The following is a 15,819-nucleotide window of genomic DNA, read 5'->3' on the forward strand; positions in this document are numbered from 1 at the left end:
CAGAGACTGGGGTGAGGGCCATCACCTCTGCTGCCGTCACTGGGGCACAGCCCATCCTGGACCAGCTGGACTCGCAGAGTGAGTAAGGGAGGGGAGGCAGGAATACTCCTGTATGAACAGCCTGGGGTGGGTACTGGGCTTGACAAAGAGGCTCCAGCCTGGGGCGTGTCTACCTGACAGATCCTGCCTCAGTTCAAATGAGCGTTTGTAGACAGTACCTCTCTCCTTGTGTGCTGTCTCCCTGCAGCTGGACACAGGTCCTAGGACAAGACACTGGGCAGGCAGGTAACACTCCATGGGGACTAGTGCTGCTCTGCAGGGATTGCTGTGGGGCAGGGCATGGTTTCTCCCTGTCCATGGGCTAAGAAGCCAGCTGAGAGCGAGCAGCATCCAGCCCTGATCTCTCCATGGCCATAAAGCCAATGGGGCACTAACCAGTCCACAAAATACTGGAGTGATGCTTGCAGGAGCCCATGGGAATCCCTGACAAGAGCTAGAGTGCAACAGAACATTAATCTCCAAAAGGTTCTAGTTGCTTAAGGGAGCTGTCTTGTTCTCCTGAGGGATCTTGGGGCTAGTGCTCTGAACCCAGAACTGGCAGCTAGGACATGAGTGCTAATCCTGACTCTCATGTGACTTTGTTGGCCAAGTTGCATAACCTCTTCCTGAGCCCCACATGACACATGGGGAGGCTATTCCCAACAAAGGGACATTGGGGTAAGGGGTCCCCCTGCCCAAATGCTTTCTGTGATTGAGCACATAGGAAGGAGTTGAGGGCAACAACTCTGATCCTCTTCTAGTTGCAGCAGCAAATGAATATGCCTGTAAGGGACTAGACACCCTGGAAGGGAAGCTGCCAGTGCTGCAGCAGACTGTGCGGAAGGTAAGAACCCTTCATCTTGGTTACAAAACACACATTATGGTTTGTGGGCAGACCACAATTACTGCCATGTCTACTCCATTGATGCTCCTAAGTAGCAACCAACACTTTCTTGAAGTCCAGGTTCTGTTTGGAGCTTCCCACAGCTGTAACACCTCCACAAGGAGGCCACAATCAGCTCAGTGTGGGGTGTGTGTGAATGCTGGTTAGTATGCTAGAAAACTTCCACAGATGAGCATTAACCACTTGGAGGGAGAGATCCTGCCCCACTTCCAGGCTTCTCTTGCTATGCTTTTCTCTTCTCCTTCCCCCTCCCCTGCCCCCAAAACCCATCTCTTCTCTCTAATGTAAGAGTGCCACAACCTCTCCTTTGACACCTGCCTCTAGGTGGCTTCAGATGCCCAAGACCTTGTGCATGCTGCAGTGGCAGAGGCAAGGGATGCAGTCTGCAGCATGGTTGGTGAGACAAAAGACGCAGTGACCAGCATGGTGGGTGTGGCCAAAGGAGCTGTCCAGGAGAGCATGGAGATGACCAAATCTGCAGTGACCAGCAGCATGAACACAGTGCTAGGGAAATCTGAGCAACTGATTGACCACTACCTCCCCATGACAGAGGAGGAGCTCGGTAAGAATACTGGTGCTGGCTTTCCAGGGCCCAATAGCAAAATGGGGCTTTGGTAACCTCTGTATCCTACTCCACTGTTCCCTCATGCTCTGTGGGGTAACAAGGGCAATGCAACCCACCCTGATCCCATGGGCCTGCTGTGTCTCTTGCAACTTGAGACTCTAACTTATTTTCTGCTCATTAAGTGGCAGCTAGTGGACATCCTGCAGCTAATGTTGGCAGCTGGAATCGGTTGACCAGAGATCCTTTCTTTACAGAAAATATGGTATTGGTGGGTGAAGGCAAATCCCCAGTCTCATCCAGGAGGCAGGGCTTGGAATGAATCCTGATGTCCACATCGCTGCTTGCTCCCTCATTGTAGTGATCCTCACCTTGTGTGTTTGACACACCAGTGCCTGTAGCTAGGCCTCCATAGTCTGGAACAGGATACCACATGCTGGGGTCTGACTCTGCAGTTCATCTCATCACAACTGACCACTTCTCTCTTGCTGTATTCTAGCTGAGCTGGCAATCCCTATGGAGGGGTCTGGAGAGCAGAAGAGTTACTTTGTGCGTCTGGGTTCCCTTTCTACCAAACTCCGCCAGCGAGCCTACCAGCATGCCCTGGGCAAGATGAGACAAGGCAGGCAGCACACCCTGGAGGCCATCTCTCAGCTCCAGCAAACGATTGACCTGGTAGGGCCTTTACTCTTATTGTGCTTTCCCCTGTAGCTGCTCTAATCACTGAAGCTCAGACTGGTGCTTGCCAAGTTCTGCATGTCCCTGAATGATCATGTGAGCAGGTGTGTGTGTGTGGGTCATGTAGTGTCTGCACATAACTACAGTTCAAAGCCCAGCTGGGTGCCATGTAGTGCTGGGTGCATGATACAGGACACCCACTCCCATGGATGCAGGTGACACTGGTCTTTGGTGGCTGCAGAAGTCAACAGCTCTCTTCCAGGTGGAGGGTCTCTAGCCTAGTGGTATCACAGGTGTGGGACTGTCCGTTTCACTCAGCTTCTGCTGATCCCCTGTACACAAGACATACTGGGAGTCACTCTTGTTCTCCACTGTCCTGCATAGTGACTGAACGCCTGTGTCCTCCTAGATGGAACATGCCAAGCAGGCCATGAGTCAGAAGGTTCATGATGGGCAGGAGAAGCTGCAGCAGATGTGGCTGGAGTGGCACAAGGGCCAGCTGGGAGGCAGTGAGGATGACAGCTCACCACAGCCAGAGGTATCTGATGGGTTGTATCCCTGGGGTTCAATCTAGGAGCAGTTGGAACCACTGAGCCCCCTAACAACTCATCTGGGCTGGCCTTTCTCATGTTGCTCTGCTGATAACAGTCCTTAGAGGCTGGCTGTGAATCGCCCACCACAACAGCAGGTGGCTCCACACACTCAGTTGAGTTACCTGAGTGCTTTACCTAAGCCACTCATGGACAAACAGGAGGCCCCCCAGCCAATTTCCCAGCTCCCCTGCCATGCACCACTACTAGAGCAAAAACCTAGAATTATGCTGTCTTGTGCTGCACAGGGATCTGTACAACATATGCTCATTAATATAGTTTGCTTTTCCTTTGATGTGGGGAAGATATGCAACAGCCTCTGATCAGAGGATTCCCAAACACTTCACTTTAAGACACACTGTTAAGATAAAACCAGTTTAACTACAGAAAGATAGACTTTAAGCAATTATAAGTGATAGCAAGCACCTTACTTAGGCTTAGTTAGCATTTATTTGCTAATATACTTGATATGGTTTGAATTAGCAGTTTCTCACCCTGGTTGATATGAGCAGTCCAAGTTTCTATACCTAGGCTAGAAATCGCTTTAGCCTGGGACCAGCACTTCCCCTAGCCTGCCTCTTAAGGATTTCCAAAAGTCCCCTTGTGTGGGGAGCAAGGCCAAGAGATGTCTCTCAACATGGCAGGAACCCTTTGTTCCCAGCCCAGTTTGGGGGGAGAGGGGGAATAGATACCAAAATGAGTTCAGTGTCATGTGGTCTAGTCACATGCCCTTGCATCCATTATTCATAGGCTGGCTGAAACCTTCACAGGAAGGATAAGCTCTTCCATAGGCCACTGTCTTGATGGATGGGCCATCAGCACTGTATAGCTGCTTCATTGTTGTGCCTCAAAGGCTGCTTGTGGGTGTCTTCAATTACATAGCAAAACTTTGTAACTTTACATACACTGATAGCATATACAATCTGAGATCTTAATGTTCAACAGATGAAGACTTTCAGAATGATACCTTACAAGGCATACTCTGTACAAAATGCCACAATCATATTACTATGGTGAATGTGGGGTGCAGAGTGTCAGCGTCACTGTCCTCTTGCTAAGATGCAGTGTGACAGGAGTGAGCTTCACACACACCTGGTCACTCTCTCCTATCTCTCTACAGGAGATGGGGTCCCAGGCACTAGCCACCTCCCATAACCTCATCCTGCAGGTGCAGACTGCCTGCCATAGCCTCCTGCCCAACATCCAGGGTCTCCCTGCCTCTCTCCAGGAGAAGGTTCAGCAAGCCTATGAGAACATGGGAGAGCTCCAGATTTCCTTCTCCAATGTCCAGTCCTTCCAGGAGCTCTCTGAGGGTATCCTGACCCAGACCCGGGAGAAGGTGACCAAAGCCCAGGAATCCCTGAATGAGCTGCTGGAATATGTGGTGCAGAACGCGCCCCTCACATGGATCGTGGGACCCTTTGTTCCTGCTGGAGACTCTGCAGAGCCGGTGGGGGAACCAGCAGAGGAGAAGGTCACAGCCTGAAGGTTTCATATCCATGTCTCCTCTGCCACCATGCTGCAGATGTTTGTGGTGAAGAGCATGTCGCACTCTTCAGTTATTGCAGTAACTCTCTCATGGAATGGAAGCAAATCTCATCACCTTGAGCCTAGTTGCACTGGGTCTGCTATTCTAATTCTTGGTTTCCTCACCTCCCCACTAGTTAGTGACTCATGGGATAACATCCCATGAGTACCCAACTGTCTAGAACATCCACTTATTAAATGGGCCTTAGCTGGAAGCCCTCAAAGGCATGTGTGTCATGGTGACTTGGTTTCTGACAGCTGTTGATGGGTTTGCAGGAAGGGAGAACCAACTCAGTAGGGCCTAACTTCCAGCGTGGAGAAGGGTGGGTCAGAGATGAGAACCCCACTACCATGGGAATCCTGGGGTATTGAGCGCATGCTGGTTACAGGGGGCTGACTCAGTCCACCTAGAGGTTCTAAGGTATCATTTGTTCAGCATGAGGGCTCCACCTTGCCTTCCTCCAAACAGCATTTAACCAATGCTGCTAGTTCAGTTATGGGTGTTCCTCCCACCTCTCATTCCTGTGCTGGGTTTCTCTAAGGTAACTGTAACAAGCCTTGTTTATGGAACTGCATATGGGCTAGTGGATAAAAAAGGTCTCTGTTTGTGACCAAACATTTCTGTAAGTTTACACAACTAGCCTCTTCCACAATAAACACGAGCTGCTTTCAACAAAGGTCTCGTTCTTTTGTTCAGCTGAACCATTTGCGGACTTCTCTACATGGTTCCCTGTCTTGCTATCCCATCTCAAAAGGATCCTCTGGCTGAGCCAGGTCCTGGAGTCCTGGTCTCTGAGTAGAGCAGCCTGACTCTGGTTCCTTTGCTGGTCTGGACCTTCCCAACTCCCTGGAACAGGCTCTGAGTGCTAACAATGCCAGGAAAAGGTCTCTCAGGGGTGCTTTTCTGCTGTTCCACCACTCTGAAGACAATGCAGGTCCAGAGTATTGCTCAGACCTTGGCCATGGGAATGATGCTCTGGCATGCCTCAGAAATCTGAGTGATCTAAGGCACTCTACCTTCCCTTCCCCATTTCTTAGCCTGACTAGTCACATGTTGCCTTCCCTGAGTCCTGCCACTCAAACTCTGTCAGTGGCTTTATCATCTAACAAAGATGCTTAAAGCCTTCATCAGAGAAACTAGTTTGGCACTGGTAAGTGTTTCTAGTCAGGTAGGGTTGGGGGAAATTCATCTCAGGCACGATGATGCTAAAGCATCCTCACTGCTACAAGTACTGGTGCAAAATGCTCCCCTGAAAGGTGACTGTAGTCTCACCCTTAATAGTCACCACCTACCTGGGAACCAGGCCAGCTTGAAGACAAGGCTCAGATAACTGACTCCTCCCTTTGGTTTCTACTGCACTCAACATGCCTGCATGGATTTCAAAGAAGCAGAACTTAGCCCAGTATTCTAACACAGTGTAGAAAACACACTTGAAGTGACCCAAAGGAATTTGAGGGAACTCTTCCCTCTCTTCTTCGTCTTTCCCCCCTCCCCCCGCATGCCCCCTAATTGTCACTCTGACCAAAGCTACTTATAGCATTTCCCTAGCTCAAGTATTAAGTGTCTTTGCTGTGGACAGTGTGGTTCCACATGAATGGTTCTTTTTAAGATTACTAGAATGCTAGTAAGGCTGCAGTATTTATAGAACTTCCTGGGCTTCAAAAAAACCAAATCAGTCAGGCCCCAGTTAGTATAATCCATTTGTGAATATTTGCTATGGCCTCCTTTAGCTCAAGATGTAGCAGCTTGTACTTGAGTGGCCCTGGTTCAGGTGCCAGAGTTTCACTGAAATTCAATTAGTCCCAAGTTTGTGGCTTGCAAAATCCCATGCAATGAACTGGTGAAACACTTCCAGTAAGTTTTGTGACAGTATCTCTCCTGCTCCCACCACTCACCTGTGAGAGAATGGAAAAGACACTACAGGCATAAGCAAATGAGACCTTTTACGTCCTATGCAGCTGTTTCTCCTCAGAAAAGGTGCATGTGTGCTTCCTGGCCCATGTGACACAAGGCACTTGTGTAACTCTCAATTTTAACCAAAGGGAAAATTGTCGCTGCAGTACTAGAATGTAGCTAACCTGCCAAGGAGTAGCAGAGAGACCTGTAGAACACATTTAAGAGTATTCATAGACAAGCTGGGGCTAGTGAAAATTGGATTCCATGAGGATCGCCAGAAATTAACTAAGTAGGCAACTTGGCTGGTCCTGGACCAAAGAAAACATCTCAGCCTTTCCCAAAATAGACAGACAGGCAAAGAACCACAGAAAATGCTCAATTGCATGGAACAACAGGGTCAGCACCCTAGTGTGGAATGGGGCTACAGACTCCAGGAAGCATATTCTGGGGCCTCCTATGGGAGCTTGGGAGACCTGAAATGGGCTGATTACTTTGTCCAAGTGCCATCTTTTAGCTATGCTGCCCTCTAGGAGCCAAGTCCTGCTGTCCTGAAGTGGTCAGCTCTTCTGGGCAGGAATCATGAGCCCTAAGCATTCCCTGAGAGGCACTCTCTCACTCAGTGGTTGTACTTCTCAGCCAATCATGCTGATAAAACATCTAAAATTATGGCTCTCACTATTCCCCTGCGAACCCTGCTACCTGCCCCAGCTCCTCAATACCACTCAGGATCTTCAACAAGTCTTTAATGACATACAAACATGTACCAAGGATGATGATTAATTCCATGCCTAAAAGTTAAAGTCTTTTGCACAGCTACCTTTATAGTCCTAACATAACATGTTGCTTTTCAGAACACCGTCATGACATTACAGTTAAAAATTGATATTTATTCATCTCACAGTAGTACATGAGGTCTCCAATCAAACATGGGCACCAATGTGGTAAATGCTGTACATACACATAGTGAGAGGAAGCAGCAGTTGTTGAAGAGCCTACAATCTACACAGGCAGAGGGTGGGCCAGCTGTCTCCCATGCACCCCCCCAGGGCTTATGGTCACACCATAGACAACTTGCCTCAGCTTCCCCTCTTGGACTATTCAAATAAACGTCACTTCAGGCTTCTTCTGGGTCAAAAAATACCTCTCCTTGGGGTCTGGGTTTATTAATATAAAAAAGTGCAAATAAAACTCCATGTCTCCCCAAAACAAAGTCCCTACACAAACCAGTTTCTCTCTTCCTCCTCTCAGGCCTTCCTTCCTGGGACCTTTGTTCTCTCCCCAAGGCCTCACTGTCCACTGAGCTTGTCTCACTCTGTGCCACAATTTCCTGAGCTTCCACTCCCCTCTTCACTGCACCTTCCTGCTCCTTTTATACTAGAATCACCTGATTCCTCTGAGGTGGGGCTCATCCTGTCATTATGATTGACTTAGCCCCAGGCTTTACAGCCCATGGGGCAAGCCACCCTGTTTCAATCCCCATTTCACTGATGAGGAACTGAGGCACAGAGAGATTAAGTGAGTTGCCCAAGGTCACATGGGAAGCCTATAGCAGAGCTTCCATAGGACCCAGAACTCCTGAGTCCCAGTGTTAAATCCTGGCCCCACTGAAGTCACAGTGAGTCATAAGGACAGCCTTTGGCTTCGCAAGAACAGCAAATACTGTAGACAATATTCTGAATCAGGAAAGAAAGATGGCATACCTGTAGCTGGAGCTCTGCCAACGTATTGTCTCTGCAGACGCCCACCTCCACAGCCTGAGCTCACAAGCCAGGAAGCTAGAAGAGGAGAGAAAGTTGTTAAGGATGCTCACTGACCTCACCACATAGAACAACCTGTCCCCAAGTATCTCCTATTTCCCCTCTCCCTCATGGACCTTAGGACCATGGGAATACTTTTGGGGATGGCAAAGTGCAAGCCTCAGGCAGGTGTGGAATTAGCCCCCCCATGCATGGCCCCATTGGTCTGACTGGAGCTGCTCCCCCAAATACAGAAGTCAAAGTACGCCTATGCTTAGGACTGTCTCTTTTCTCACCATGGGATGTGGGACCTTCCCTTTCCCGTTTGCCCTGAGCTACAGGATGTAGCATGTTACACTGCAGTTGCTAGGTACCAGGTCATGTGTGAGTAAAAGTCAGATCCTGCCAGAAAATAACACATCCTTGTCAATTTATGTGCTCGAACTCCCAAGCTGCACCACCTAAAGCACTTCTCCAACCATTGGTATGGTGCCAACAAATCCAGAGTCCAGTCAGTCTCCATGGATCCAGGAGGATCCTTCATTTTCTGGCAAGATCTGACTTTTAGCCACACTCTGTTTAACCTATGTCAAAGGCATCCAGAGCCTTAGCTTGGTGCTTTTCTGCATAGGGTATGAAGCTAAATAAATAGCCTAACTAAGCCTGTATCCCTGTGGACTACTGGGTCACGGGCAGGTCCCTTCCACATCCCCACACCCTCCGTCAGCCCCTGGCAGGCTCTGGTCTGGCACTTCCATGCCAGGCAGCAGTGATGGCTGGTTCAGCTCCAGCACTGACTGGGAGGTGGCAGATATTCTCGAGGCAGGAAAATCCACTGATGTCCTGATGGACAGCAACTGGGAGTGTGCCTGCACCTGAGGGAGGCTGCTTGTCTTGAGTCCCCTGGAGATGCCAAGCCCAGAGCTGCCAAGCCCTTCTGTCAGCCATTGCGCTGAGTGCTGTGGGGCAGGATGAGCAAGGGAAAAGGCCGCGCAAGAGTTGCTCTCTCCCCCATGCTGACCTGAGCTGCCCAACTGTCACTCCCAACTGCCACAGAACCTTCCCATGCTAGCATTCTAAAATGGGGGCCCTCTCCATAGTGGCTGGGTGCATTCAGTCAGTGGGCAGCAACACTGCTAGGCACTGCATATTGTCTCTTCACTCTAACCATGCTACAAAATAGGGTAATTTGCTGGCTGCTACACCTTAACAATCCCCCTCTGCCCTTTCAGTGGCTGTCAACTTCACCATGGTTCTGAGAAAGTAACAAAAACATCTTGCATCATGGGCTGTTCTAGGTGTCCAACTAACCGATGGCAACTGTTAAGACAACCATTGTCTTGTTTTCCAGAACTAGTTGGTGTAACTACAGTCCAACAGCCTTTGCTTCAGTGATTCTAGAACAGAATGAATGTGAAGGTGATGCCACCCAGGGGAGGGCAGTATCATAGGGTGCAGGGTGGAACAGCACTGTAAATTAAGAAGGAAAACTACTGGCTCGCTCCAGTCCTGAATGCTTGTAACTCCAGAGTTTTTCTTCTCTTCTGTCCCTGTCTAACTCTCCCCCACAACCTCTGAAGGAATCTGACTGAGTTAATACTGGGCGGCAAATCTTGAGAGCCCAGCATGATCCGATTTACTGGCTAACAAGCCATCCACCAGGTGATGTGGCAACAAATCATCACACTAATACAAAGTAGGGGTGAAAAGTAATGAACTTTTGGTACCTAGCCTCTCCTGGTACTCATTAAACTAATTTAAAGCACCAGATATTTCCCCACTTCTGGGACTCCTCCTACTCAGGAGACCAGAAATGTGAGAGACTGTTAGTTTGGAACAGTTGATTGTCTAATTCCATTCAGGCTATTTCACTGAGATTCATTCTCTGTCTCTCCTTCCCACCAGAATGTAGCAAGCTGGGTGGCCAGGCCATCTCTAGTCAGGGCTGTCCATGCTGTGGCTTCTACTACCTACACTTCTACCCAGAGGAGTTACCTGCCTATCTGGGAGGCAGAGAAAAGAGTGAAGACCAGTGGTGAACAGCCACTTCTGTCTGAACTTGATGCCCTGAGTGGGTAAATGATTGCATACCAAAATTAATCTGCATCCTGTATGGTGCTCCCCAGGGGTATGCATGGTTGAAGCATCTCACTGCCACCTGCCCTTAGCATGAAGAGATCTTGTCTCTGCCTGATGTGGATCAGTTCCCTGAAGCCACAACCCTCTGGAAACACAAGCACAACCTTCCAGGTCCCTGCAGATCTTACTGTCTCTGTACAGGAAGTGATAGGCACACACCAAATTCGGAGCAGCAGAGTGACATGAGCAATGAACCCCACTTTTGTACTAGCACTCTGTTAAGACTATTGAAATAATCTCACCCAGCCTTATGCCACATTTACTTTTTGATCTCTAATTTAAGATGACATAAACAAGATACTTGTCTGTTAGATGAGCAGCTGGCTAGAGTCATTTCTTCTACCTGCTCCCCTCTCTGAACAGGGTTCCGACCTAACACTTGTCACAAGACTCTAAGCTTCTGTGTTGAACTCTCTCTCTGTAGGAACCAATTTCCTCATTTAATGGCCCCTGCAAAGCAGCTTCTTTCCTGCAGCCCCTTACCCATCCCAACCTTTTCCTGATACTCCAAGCATTTGACCCTCCAGGTGCCTCTCAGCACGTAGCTATCATCACCAGTCCTATGCTGCACTAGATCACAGCCAGTTCTACTGATAACTTTCTAAAGCAAGAAAGCTTTTAAAAAAATCCCTAGTAGGTGGTGTGGGATGGTGGTGGCCTGTAAATACGTGCAGTGGTTGACCTTTTAATGAGAGTCCATGACTATTGTTCAGATAAGTGGGATAGGTACAGAATGAGCTCTGGCATGTGAAACAATCTAACACTAGCAATTTAGCAGAGAGTTTACAAGATCTCAGTGGCTTCTCAAGTGCACTTGGTATCTTCCATGGTACTGTTCCACAACAAAAGCAGCAGGCCTCAAACATTAAAAGCACTGCATGAGAAGATGTAAGTTTTAATTGCTAGGTATAAAATCTAAGGAGTTTTACTATAAAATGGAAGCACATTACACAGTGGGGGGACTCGTGCCCAGATACCCTCAATTTCCTGTAATGTGACCAAACCAACTGCAGCTGATTTCCCTTTCTCCCCTCCTCCCCTTACTGTGCAACTTAGGTAGCTTTCCAAAAGCCTGTTCAAACGCACCAATTCTTTTCCTTCCAGGGCCAGCAAAAAGCAGCCAAAGGTATTATAGTATCTCCCTCCCACAACATGAACAGTATAATCTCTGAACAGAAACCATTCATGTAGTGCTAGCGCTGCAGCAGGACACACCTGATCTACCTCTAACCTAAGCAGCAAATAAAGAAGGGGAAAGCCTGCATTTTCTGTGGGGGGCAGGCATTCCCCAGTGTTCACATTATTTAGAATGCTGATGAGAACATTCCATAAGGCCTTCACTTGTTTCTACTAGACACCCCTAGACCTCATTTTCAGACTGGCAATGTAATGCCCAACATTAACAGTGACTTCATAGGCTCTTGTAGCACTGGATTAGCAGTGCTGACTGTTACACAATCCATGGTCTGGAAACTTAATATGCTTTAACATTGCTGGGGTCACTTTTATGAGATCATATTTTATCCACCATAATACCAGCTGTTACTCTTCCTTAGCATCTGAGCCTTCCCACTTCCATTATAAGAATGGATCTAGCTCCCAGTGAAACACACCTAGGCCACCCAGAAATCTCCATGCCTTCCTGATGCCCTTCTTTCTGGGGACCCACCTCACTGCTACAGCCAGCCTAGCTTCCCACTGCTGTTACCTGCTTCTGTCACTGACCTCAGTGGATGTGTTCCTGACTAACCCATCTGTTCTCAGTTAGACCATCTGTCAGATGGAGGGGAAAGTCTTGTCTCACTACTGTGAATTGGCTTCATAGTTTGTAGAGCAGAAAAAACCTTACAGATTCTGCTTGCAAAGACCTTAACAACAGCCTGATTCAAGATCATACTGCCTGGAAACAAGCTAGCTTTCCAGAGGAAACAAAGAATAGCTAGCAAACAGTTTAATGAGTGCCCAGTGTTACATGGATCATTTAATTTGGGGTGACCAGATAGCAACTGTGAAAAAATGGTACCGGGGGTGGGAGGCAATAAGTGTCTATATAAGAAAAAGTCTCAAAAAATAATATAATCCAAAGTGATTCGTTTAATTTGCAGGGTGCAGAGCTACAAATTGAAAATATAGTCCCCCAATCCTGAAAGCACTTATGCATACCCTTAACTTTATAAGCATATGAGCAGTCCCATTGATTTCAGTTGAACTACTTGCACCTGAAATTAAACCCATACCTAGTTGCAGGATTGGGGCTGTAACAAGTGCAGCTGGGAAATTCTATGACAAGCAAAGGAGGAACCTAACACACTGTATGTGGAAGATTCTCCCTGCGAAATCTCTGTGACTGAGACAATGCTCTTGTTGGGCAGCATAATAATTGCTCTAACTTAAAATGGAAAATTGATTTCAGCACCAACAGCACCCAGACCACCAAACAGCAGCCAAGAGACTGTCAAATACATGTAATGGTGCTCAAAGAGTGTATCCGGGGAGCACTACATTCAGGGACAAAGGGAGTGATTTCAAGTAGCACCAGAAGCCTCTCTCAGGCCTGGGCCTCATGCTTTGCCTTGTACATGCAGTGGAAGACACCCGCTAAGATTTCCCAGGGTATTTAGACTCACAGACGTTAAGGTCAGAAGGGAGCATTATGATCATCTAGTCTGACCTCCTGCACAATGCAGGCCACAGAATCTCACCCATCCACTCCTGTAACAAACCTCTAACCTATGTCTGAGTTATTGAAGTCCTCAAATTGTGCTTTGAAGACCTCAAGCTGCAGAGAATCCTCCAGCAACTGACCCGTGCCCCACGCTGCAGAGGAAGGCAAAAATTCTCCAGGGCCTCAGCCAATCTGCCCTGGAGGAAAATTCCTTCCCAACCCCAAATATGATGATCAGTTAAACGCTGAGCATGTGGGCAAGACTCACCAGCCAGCACCCAGGAAAGAATTTCTGAAACTACTTCAGCAAAGGGGAAAAGTAAAGTAGATTCATTCATTTCACTATGGAATCAGTCTCACTGGTGTAAGCAAAAACTGACTGACACCTGATATATAAGCATTGCTCCACTCAGCACTGCAGGGCATATCTCATTTTCAAAAGTGATGTATGCACTTGGTAGTCTACATCCCATTGATTGGCACTAAAACATAGCCTCTACAGCCTAGATCCTGAAAGGTATGTAGCAATGTGATAGCCCTCATCCAAGGTTGGCTGGGAGGGCGGCATCACCTAGTGGTCAGGGCTTAGGCCAATGACATGCAGTGGGGTTGTTGGTAGGGGAGCCTGATCTCACCCCACTTTCTACCACATCCCTGAAATTGTCCCAAGGTTGCCATCTGGGTAATGCAGCATGAGGGCAACTGCCTTCTCAAGTGGTATGGCCCAGCTCAGCCCAAGGCTGTCCCCTACTGTGGTAGTCCAAACAAAAATAAAGGGGATCAATCCAGTCCAGAGTTCATAGGCATGGGTGGCAGGAAGAGTAGGCCAGGAGATACTCTGACTCCATTGGTGCTGCCAGATGCCCAGGGTTTGTTGGGATCTGTGTGGGTTATTATGCCCCATGCAGTTTCCCAGGCAGCTGAGGCAGTGATATGTGCTATTCAGCTTCCTGGGTTCATCAGTAATCTCCCTGGACTGCAGAGAGATTACTAATGAACCCAGGAAGCAAAGTTACAAACACCATTTCATCAGCCACCCCAGAACCTGCATGGGGTATCTAAAGAGGAACCTGATCCTTTTATAAGAGATGCTGTGGCTTTTCCTGGGCAGCTTGCGGGGGTATGAGCTCAGCGCTCCTCCAAGCAGGTGGGACTCCAGGCTTCAACCAGCCTGGGGCTCCTCCAGCTAAGGGGGGGTCCACTTCAGGGCTCCTCCAGGAGTAGGGCTTATTGTTCCAGCCACAGTGAGGGGGCAGAACCAAGGACTAGCCTCCTCAGAGGGGGGACTCCACACACATCCATAGGCAAGAGAAATGCTTCCCACACAGGATGTGTCTGCAGCAGGCCCTTCCTTCCCTCAGGGAGGGACCTATGGACAGTTATTTAGGGAGAGGCATGGCCTTGCCTCTTCTCTCCTAGAGGTATAGGTCTACTTTCTTCTCTGGCTTGCCCCCAAATGAGTGGCTCTCCTGCCTTTTAACTCCTCCTCCAGTTGGTGCATTGCCTGCAGATGTGGCAGAGTGGAGCTGGCAGAGCTCAGAGCAGTCCCTTAACCCCTTGTTGCCCAGTGTGGGGCAACATAACTATCTTTGAGGTTCTAGGCCCAAGTCACTTAGGCCTTGCAATGCTGAGTGGAGCAATAGCTAAATACCTTTACAAATCTGTGCCATGTTCTCTACTCTGGACAATACCACTAACAAGAAAGCTATAAATGAACCGAGGAAGCAGCTTGCGCCATTGGGGCCAGAGAAACTGCCAGAGCCTTTTCTGGAGTGGGCACAAAAGCAAAACAATGCATCAGCTATCAGCACTCTCCTCTCTTAGACCATTTTACTGACAAAAACCTTCTACACTGAAAATGTTACCAGGGAATTGGAGTGTAAAGGCGCTCTCCTGAGAGAACAACGGGAGCACTATAAAAATATGAAGCATTATTATTATTATTTGTATTACAGGAGCATTTAGAAGCCAAAATAAGAACTGGAACCACATCATGCTAGGTACTGTCTAAACACAGAGTAAAAGGCCTGCCCCAAACAGCTCGTAATCTGAAGCTAGGTTTGCGAGCCCTCCAAGATTGTCCTGGAGTCTCCAGGAATTAAAGATTAATCTTTAATTAAAGATTATCATGTCATGAGACCTCCAGGAATACATCCAACCAAAATTGGCAATTCTGAAACCCTGCAACTTTTCAGGGTGCTCACAGCCCTTACTGGGTAAAGTAGAGAATGCAGCTGTGTGATTGGTCTCCTGAGCTGTCTGTCAAGTGTGTCCCGCCCCATGATGACATCATCACAAGAATATAATGGCTGACAGAGGGGAAGGTCCTGGTATTGCTGAAGGATTAGTAGTGTGGCCATTTGGTAAGATTTGTAGCTAAGTGCTATACTGGGTCTCTGGTTCCTAGGTTCTGAGGATGTTTAGGTGGGGGCTCTTTTCTTACACAGAGTGTGACCTGATGTCTTGCCTGATTGACAGTAGTAGTTAGGATTGAGTGATCAGAATTTCTTAGCCCCTTTCAGTGCTTGGTAGTTGTACTTGTGTAAGCTATCTCTAGGTAATAGCTGAGTCTCCTGAGCAAACAGTTTCCTTCCCTGGACTATCTGTCTTCCAAACCAGGAGGCCTGGATTAATGGTAGCTTCTAGGAGATAGAAGCTTCTCTAGAGGAGAAGGGAATGTTTAACAAAGAGAACTAAATTAGAGCCTAGACTATAGGAAAAAGTGTCCCCTTACCTCTCTACCTGAGTGAAGCTGTGCTATTCCCATTCATAGATGGGATTTGGGGCTTCTGGTTGAGGTCTGAGTTCTAGCTTGTCATAATGATCTGCAGGTGGAAACACTTGGCTGAGGTGACTGAGTCAGCTGAGACTGAGGTGCTGGGTAACCAATATGTATCTCCTACAGATGATATAGGAAACACTAAATGAAAACCAGCCTGGTGCCTTCCCATAATGGAAATGCTTTCTGGCTAGTAGTCTCACTCTCACTTCTAGGGGTGATGGTGTCAGTTTATCTGAACTGGAATCTGTTTCTTTACCAGATCAGTCTTTAACTGATAATAGAAAATACTTGTATTTTACC

At 48.0% G+C, this 15,819-nt stretch overlaps 1 protein-coding gene across 1 annotated transcript in view; it reads left to right on the forward strand.

Moving 5' to 3' along the window:
• LOC127046257 (stimulated by retinoic acid gene 6 protein-like) overlaps positions 1 to 15,819 on the forward strand; it is a 104,180-nt gene that overhangs the window by 83,828 nt on the left and 4,533 nt on the right. The gene's annotated exons all lie outside the window — the stretch shown is intronic.

The sequence above is a fragment of the Gopherus flavomarginatus genome, chromosome 3, assembly GCF_025201925.1.
Source record: "Gopherus flavomarginatus isolate rGopFla2 chromosome 3, rGopFla2.mat.asm, whole genome shotgun sequence".
Taxonomy (NCBI): Eukaryota; Metazoa; Chordata; order Testudines; family Testudinidae; genus Gopherus; species Gopherus flavomarginatus.